General features: G+C 46.5%; 1 protein-coding gene across 1 annotated transcript in view; it reads right to left on the bottom strand.

Annotated features, from left to right (window-relative positions):
• Vil1 (villin 1) overlaps positions 1 to 422 on the bottom strand; it is a 27,965-nt gene extending 27,543 nt beyond the window's left edge. The window contains exon 1 of the mRNA XM_028760644.1: positions 369 to 422. The gene's annotated coding sequence lies outside the window, so the exon portion shown is untranslated. The remainder of the gene's footprint in view (positions 1 to 368) is intronic.
• Positions 423 to 7,500: the final 7,078 nt, after the last annotated feature.

Below are 7,500 nucleotides of genomic sequence, written 5' to 3'. Positions count from 1 at the left end.
AGACATGGTCAAAAATGAGCAGCCAGAGAGAAGAAATAAATATCGTCACGGAGCTTCCTCAGGACTGTCCTGATTTTAATTGTAGAAATCTGAGTCCCAGGAGCCACCTTAGTCCCAGGGAATCTACACAAATGACATCCAACATGAGGTAAGGGTGGGTTACAGAGACAAGGGCCTGTGAACTTCTTTCATTGAAGGCCCAAGACAGCCTGCTAACTTCTTGCTTCTTTCAGAGTTTCAGAATACCTTACCTCACCCCCAAACTTACACCAACGTGCTACAGACAGCACAAGCTGCCAGAGAGAAGCAAGGACCCTGTCCCCTCCAACCACCTGTGGTCACCATGTGCCTGCACCCAATTGCCTTACCTGTCTGGAAGAGGCAGCTTCCACCTGGGAGATCTTAGGAAGTTGTGGCAAGCTGGCTGCAGGAGAACGACCTTTGTCCTCACACACACACCCCCTCCTCCTAGGAACTTCCTTCACCATATAAGGGAAGATAGGGCCCCAGAGAGAATGGATGAGGGGGTGGGGAGGTAGGTGCCCAGGTCCCTGGGAACCTAGAGCCCAGCAACAACCTGACAGCCAGAGCTGGCGTGTGCCCCGCCCTTGGCTCTGCAGCTTCAGGGATGGGGTGCACTACCGCCTAGGACCTGGGCTCTCCCTGCAGGTAGACAACTGCCACCAGGGCAGGCCACAGGTGCCTGGACCATTCTTCCCTCCCACCAAGAGGGGAACTCAGCAGACCACCCTCCTGCCCTAGAGAAGTGGCAAGGGGTGGGGGATGGGGCACAGGATGGGACGAGACAGGACTCCTGGGGCCTTGCAGCTGGAACTCAGCACCCAAGGCCAGAGTTCACCCTTGGGGTTTCCTTGGGACAGGTGGGGCCCCTGGCACCCCTACGGATCTCTTCTACTCAGCATGACCCTCGCTCAGTGGGCACAAGGCCCTTTCCCCGTCCTCCTTGCTGAGTGAGACACAACCTCTGCTTTTATGAGTTGCCATAAACCAGTGCCTTTGAACCCTGCTCTGCCGCCTTCCTATTCTCAGGAGCCAAGGGCTTCCACTTCCCTGTCCTGGACCTGGGGATCTGCCTTGCTGCCCTCTGCTGTAGGTCTCTGGAAACTGTGGCCTGCTTCCCCCTCCCGGCCTCTGACCCCTGTAGATCTTCTGGCACCCTGGAATCTTGGTCCTTTAAAAGGGAAAGGTAGCCGGGCGGTGGTGGCGCACGCCTTTAATCCCAGCATTTGGGAGGCAGAGGCAGGTGGATTTCTGAGTTCGAGAGTTCGAGGCTAGCCTGGTCTACAGAGTGAGTTCCAGGACAGCCAGGGCTACACAGAGAAACCCTGTCTCAAAAAACCAAAAAAAAAAAAAAAAAACCAAAAAAACAAAAACAAAAAAACAAACAAACCAAAAAAAGAGGGAAAGGTAAAGAGGGTGTTTGAGGGCAGCCTCCCGTTGACCTTCCCGAGAGCTCTGGAGACTGAAAGTGTGTGTGTGTGCACGCTCCAGCATAGTCAGTGAGGACAGTAAACATACTGCAGGTGCTGTTTTGTTTAGAAATAATGTAGCACTCCTTGTGAATGAAAAGGAGTGTCCACCCGGTTGCAAGCAAAGCAGAAAGGGAAAACTCCAGGATAGATAATTACCCATGAGTCAGTGCTCATAACCTATTTTGAAATGTCTCAGATCCTTCTCCAGTATGTGACTTGTGAGTGTCTTCTATCAGCATTTGTATGTACACCTTCACCAGCACATGCGCCTTTTAAGTTTCCTTATCTATTTATGTGGACGTGGGTTATGCCTGTATGTATGTCTGTGTACTGTGTATGTGATGCCTGCAAGGCCAGACTGTGGAATCCTCTGGAACTGGAACTAGAGATGGTTATTAGCCACCATATGGGTACTGGGAACTGAATCTAGGTCCTCTGTAAGAGAGGCAAGTGCTCTTGGCTGCTGAGCCATCTCTCTCGCCCAATATATACCTTCTAGAAGAATTTACTAATTATTATTATCATTATAACTATTATGGTTGTGTGTGGAGGTTAGAGAACCACTTTCAGGGGTGGGTTCTCGCCCGCCATTGTGGCTTCCAGGATTAGACTCAAGTCTTCACTTTTCTGTCTTCTCATGAGCTAAGGACAGCAAAGTTCAGGCTAACCAATAGCTCAGAACTGGGTCTTCAAACTCTATCCAACTATTGTCATTGCTAAATGTTTGCCATTAGCCTATATCCATTCTCAGTGTGGGTGTGGGCTCAGTGACACTACAGCACAGCACACAGTATATGCAAAGTCCTACGTTCAATTCCCATACTACACAAAAAAAAAAGGTTAAGAATTTCTAAAAGTGGAGCTGGAGGAGTGGCTCAGAAGTTAAGAGCACTGGCTGCTTTTCCAACGGCATCTGGGTTCAATTTCCAGCATCCCTGTGGTAGCTCACAACTGTCTGTAACTCCAGCTCCAGGGGATCTGACGCCCTCACACAGACACATACACAGGAAAGACATCAGTGGAAAAAAAAAAAAAAAAAAGGACAGGGCCACGTGCTCCACCCTGGTTGGCCTAAAATTTATAATCCCCACACCTCAGCCTCTCAAGTGCTGGAAGTATAGGCATGTGTCACCAGATGCAACAGAGAAGATATATTTTTTAAAAATTGAAAATTGTCTTAGGCCTAGAGAGCTAGCCCCATGGTTAAGGGGATGCTCTTGCAGAGGACCCAGTCTTGGTTCCCAGCACCACATAACAACACAAAACCCTCTGTGAGTTCACTTGCTGCAGACCTGACATCCTCCTCTGACTGGCCACATACATGACTCATATACATACATATACACTGCTGCTCATGCACACAAAATAAGTAAATGTAAAACTAATTGTTTCAAACTGTTAGAAGCAGCCTAGTTAGTAAACTATGTGCCCGAAATGTGAAAAGCCCTAGATGCTGTCCTTAACACACAAATACATACATACATTTCTAATTTCTTGTTATGATAAATGTCAACCACATGGGAAAGCAGAGACAAGTGTAACAGCCATCTGTGGGCTGAGGCGCTAGCACATGTGTCGTGTGTGTGAGACGTGTGCAAAGCGTGAAGATAGGTTTCATGAAATATCACTACTCTGCAGCCAGTGCTCACACACTGAGGACGAGCGCTCTCTGTTCTGTGGTTCGAAAGTGATCTTCACACCTGAGAGTCTGTGCCAGTATTTATAAAACCATCGAGTCTTCAGTCCAGAGTCCAGTTCCACTGATTATCTCCACTTGGACCTTATCAGTCTTTTTATATGGAATCAAATCAAGAATAAGCATCTCCTCAGCACTTTTTAATCTAGGAAAGTCCTTTCCCCTTTCTCCATGACATTAGCTTACCTGGGTCAAGAGAGTCATCGTATAAGATGTCTCCATCATGGATGGACCCCAGTTTTCTTTATGGTATTACTACTACCTACTACTACTACCACCTACTACCACCTACTACCACCTACTACCACCTACTACCACCTACTACCACCTACTACCACCTACTACCACCTACTACCAACTACCAATTACCAACTACTACTACTACTACCTAACAAACTACTACCCACTACTACTACTAGTAGCAGTACTACTACCACCTACTACTAACTGCCAACTACCAACTACTACTAACTACTACTACTTTGGTTTTATGAGACAAAGTTTCTCTGTGTAGCCATGGCTGTCCTGGAACTAGCTTTGTAGACCAGGCTGGCTTCGAACTCACAGAGATCTGCCTGCTTCTGCCTCCTGAATTCTGCTGGGATTAAAGGTGTCTGCCACCAATGCCCAACCTCCTTATGGTATTATTTATTCATGCTCAAAACAAAACCGAAAAAGATTTCATGTAGCTCAAGCTGGCTGAAAACTTGCTTTGTAACCAAGGATGATCTTAAACTTCTGATCCTCCTGCCTCCACCTCTCCAGTGCTGGGATCCCAGTGTCCTTGGTGCACCAGACCTATTTTCTTTAAAAGGTGCTGGTATTGAACTTTCAGCTCTGTGCATGCTAGGCAAGCACTCTATTAAATGAGCCCCCCCACAACCAGACCTAACTAATGTTTCCCCTGCCCCAGGATCAAAATTCAAATTTATTTATTATATTATAAAGACAGAATTTCACTGAGTATAGAGGGCTGACTTTGAACTCACAGTCCTCATGTGTCAGCCATGAAGCATGTGCTGGCTTGCTTTAAAGAAAGAAATGTTATGCCCTTACGTTGGGTGTGTTGGTACATGCTTGTATTCTTAGCACTTGGGAGGTAGAAGCAGAAAAATCTGAAAGTCAAGGCTGTCTTCAGCTGCACAGTGAGCAAGACCAGCTTGAGCTATATGAGACCCTGTCACAACAACAGCAGCAAACGCTGAGTTTTAGGCATTATATTATTTTGTTTGTTCTACCATTTCATTCTTCAGAAATATCTTAGAGTCCTGCTGTCTCAAAGGAAGCCATCATTTAAAATCACCACGGAATTTTTGCAAGCTGAGATACCAATCCAGTAGGTCTGGGTGGGGCCAGAGGTTCTGGATCGCTAACAAGCTGGGGGTTGGGGGGCAGAGGGGTGTGGAAGAGGGCGGCTGCTGACACTGTCCCTGTGTGAATCTCTTCATTCTCTCAGCACAGGCTCAATGACGATGACTGTGAACGGCATCAGAGGACACTGGGGAGTCAAGTTATTCCAGAGTAAGCCACGAGAAGTAAAGTTTGTTGCCTGATTGTCTTGGGATCCATAGTCTGCTCCTATGTTCCCAGCTACACAGCTAGCTGAGGCAGGGGAATTGTTTGAGCGCTAGGCCAAGCCTTGGTAGCAGGGGAGACCTTATCTCAGAAAAACAAAGAAACAATAGGTCCACCACAACAGATAGAAGTCACGGTCTCGATAGTTTGATGGCAACACACAAATCCTTTGTTTTCTCACTTTCTACTTCTTTAGCAACTGTCATTTTGTAGTTAATTTTTAAAAATTGCAGGGCTGATGATTAAACACAGAGCTTTGTGTACAGAAGGCAGTTACTGAACTAACCCCTCCCTCAGACCTATTCTTCCTTTTCTCCCTCCCTTCCTTCCTTTCTGCTAAATGTAAAAAAGGGGGGGGGGGTGAGGGGGTTAGCAAGACATGATACTCTGGCTTATAAACTCCCATCCTATGGTTTTTCATGACTATATAGAATTCTCTGGCCTAGCTACACTAAGGTCTACTTAACTAGTCCCTTGATGGTCAACACAGGTTGCTTCAAGTGTTTATTGTGAGTTCTTGAACTGCTATAAATGCTTGAGCTATCATAAACAACAATGCAATCAGTACCCTTTCATGTAGCAGGCTACAAACAGTATACATTTCACCCACAGGGTAAATACTTACAGGTAGGATTGTTCAGATGCAAACTGACCTATATTGTGAAAAACCAAACCAAACCATTTTCAGCCTGTTGTGGCGGATCACACTTGCAATACCACCACATGGGTGTGGTCGAGGCCAGAAAAGCAGAAGTTCAAAGTTGGGGCTGCAGATGTCACCCAGCTAGTAAAGTGTCACTGGCCATAAATTCTCAAACCCCACCAAGTTATATAAACTGGACCTAGTGGCACATAAGGAGAAAGCAGGAATGTAAAGCCAGGGCTGGAGAGATGGCTCAGAGGCTAAGAGCACTGGCTGCTCTTGCAGAAGTCCTATGTTTGGCTCCCAACATCCATAGTGGCTCAGAACCAGCTACAACTCCAATTCTAGGGGATCCAGCACCCTCTTCTGGCCTCTACAGACACAGCATACATGTGGTAAACATACATGTAGGCAAAACATCCATATACATCTTTTTTTTAAATAAATAAAGCTAACAAGTCCAAGGTCATTTTTGCCTACATAGCAAATATGAGGCCAGCCAAGGATACACTGTGATACCCTGTCTCAAAAACCAACCAAACAAAAAGCCCAAAGCAGGCTTGGTGAGACGGCTCAGTGAGTAAGGCTTTGTTGACAAGCCCAAGGATCTGAGTTCAATCCCTGAAACTTACCTGGTAGGAGAGAACTCCTGCAAGGTATCCTCTGAACTCTGCACACGTGCATTTGAGCACACACACACTAAATCAATTAATTAAAACAAAACCATACAGGGGCTGGAGAGATGGCTCAGTGGTTAAGTGCACTGGCTGCTCTTCCAGAGGACCTGAGTTCAATTCCCAGCACCCACATGATAACTCACAACTGTCTGTAACTCCATTTCCAGTGGAGCGGACACCCTCACACAGACATACATACAGGCAAAACATCAATGCACATAAAGTAAAAACAAATAATTTCTAAAAAAGACATGCTTTCCCTGATACTGTTAGCTCCTTCTCCAAGGCTTTCACCATTTCACACTACTGTCAGCAGGGCGGCTTTCACCATTTTACACTACTGTCAGCAGGGCGGCTTTCACCATTTCACACTACTGTCAGCAGGGCTGTACCGAGTATCTGTTTCCAGCAGAAAGTGGGGGAGGCAAATAAGAGCAGCTGCTCTATCCCAGGAACAGTTAGAGGTATTTTTACTGGCTGTGTCTCTGAAGCTGGATGCAGACTTGCTCCCCTCCTCCTCCACCCCTGCCCAGAAGCAGATCAGCCACACTTCCTGCCCCGGTCACTTTATCTCCTCCCACAGGCATCCTCTTCACTCTGCTACTGCCCCAGTTCAGGCCCTTTCTTCATCTCCAGGACGGAGGCTGTGTTCTCCCAGTACCGGCTTCTGTTTTCATATTCCTGATTTAGTTTCCAAAGTCCAGGTGACAGGTGTGTGTCTGCCTCTCTGAGTTTCCAGTGTTCAGTTGACAGGTGTTTTCACACAGATCTCCTGCTTATGGTCCCGTCCCTCGGTTGTACCCTATGCCTGTTAAAATGGGGGTGGGAGCAGGGTAGCACTTTCACTGGACATGGTGGTACATGCTTGTAATCCCAAGGACCTTCGGAGGCTGAGGTAGGCAGAGTGCCATGTATTCAAGGTTGGCCTGGATTACACATGAAGTGTCAGGCCAGCCAAGGCTACATTCCAAGCTCTCATCTCAAAAACTGGATAAATAAAAAAGAAAAAGGATTTGGCAGTGTGTCACAGTGGGTAGAGTGCTTGCCTAGAATACATAAAGACCCAAGTTTGATCCCAGCACCCCATAGGCCCATCTTGGTGGCACATGCCTGTGATCTCATTCCTGGAGACAGGGAGGCAGGAGGATTAGGAGTTCAAGGTCATCCTTAGTTATACGAGAAATTTGAGACTAGCCTAGAATGAATGAGATCGGTTTATAAATAAATAAATTGAAACAAGATGAAAATAAAAATGAGCCAGGTGTGGTGACACATGCTTGGGAGGCAGATGTAGGTGCATCTCTGAGTTTGAGGCCAACCTGGTCTACAGAGGGAATTCTAGGACAGCCAAAGATACACAGAGATACATCATCTCAAAATAAAATAAAATAAAATAAAATAAAATAAAATAAAATA

The sequence above is a fragment of the Grammomys surdaster genome, unplaced genomic scaffold, assembly GCF_004785775.1.
Source record: "Grammomys surdaster isolate TR1022 unplaced genomic scaffold, NIH_TR_1.0 126546, whole genome shotgun sequence".
Taxonomy (NCBI): domain Eukaryota; kingdom Metazoa; phylum Chordata; class Mammalia; order Rodentia; family Muridae; genus Grammomys; species Grammomys surdaster.
Note: the sequence above shows the minus strand (reverse complement) of the source record. Positions and strands in the feature narration are given on the sequence as shown.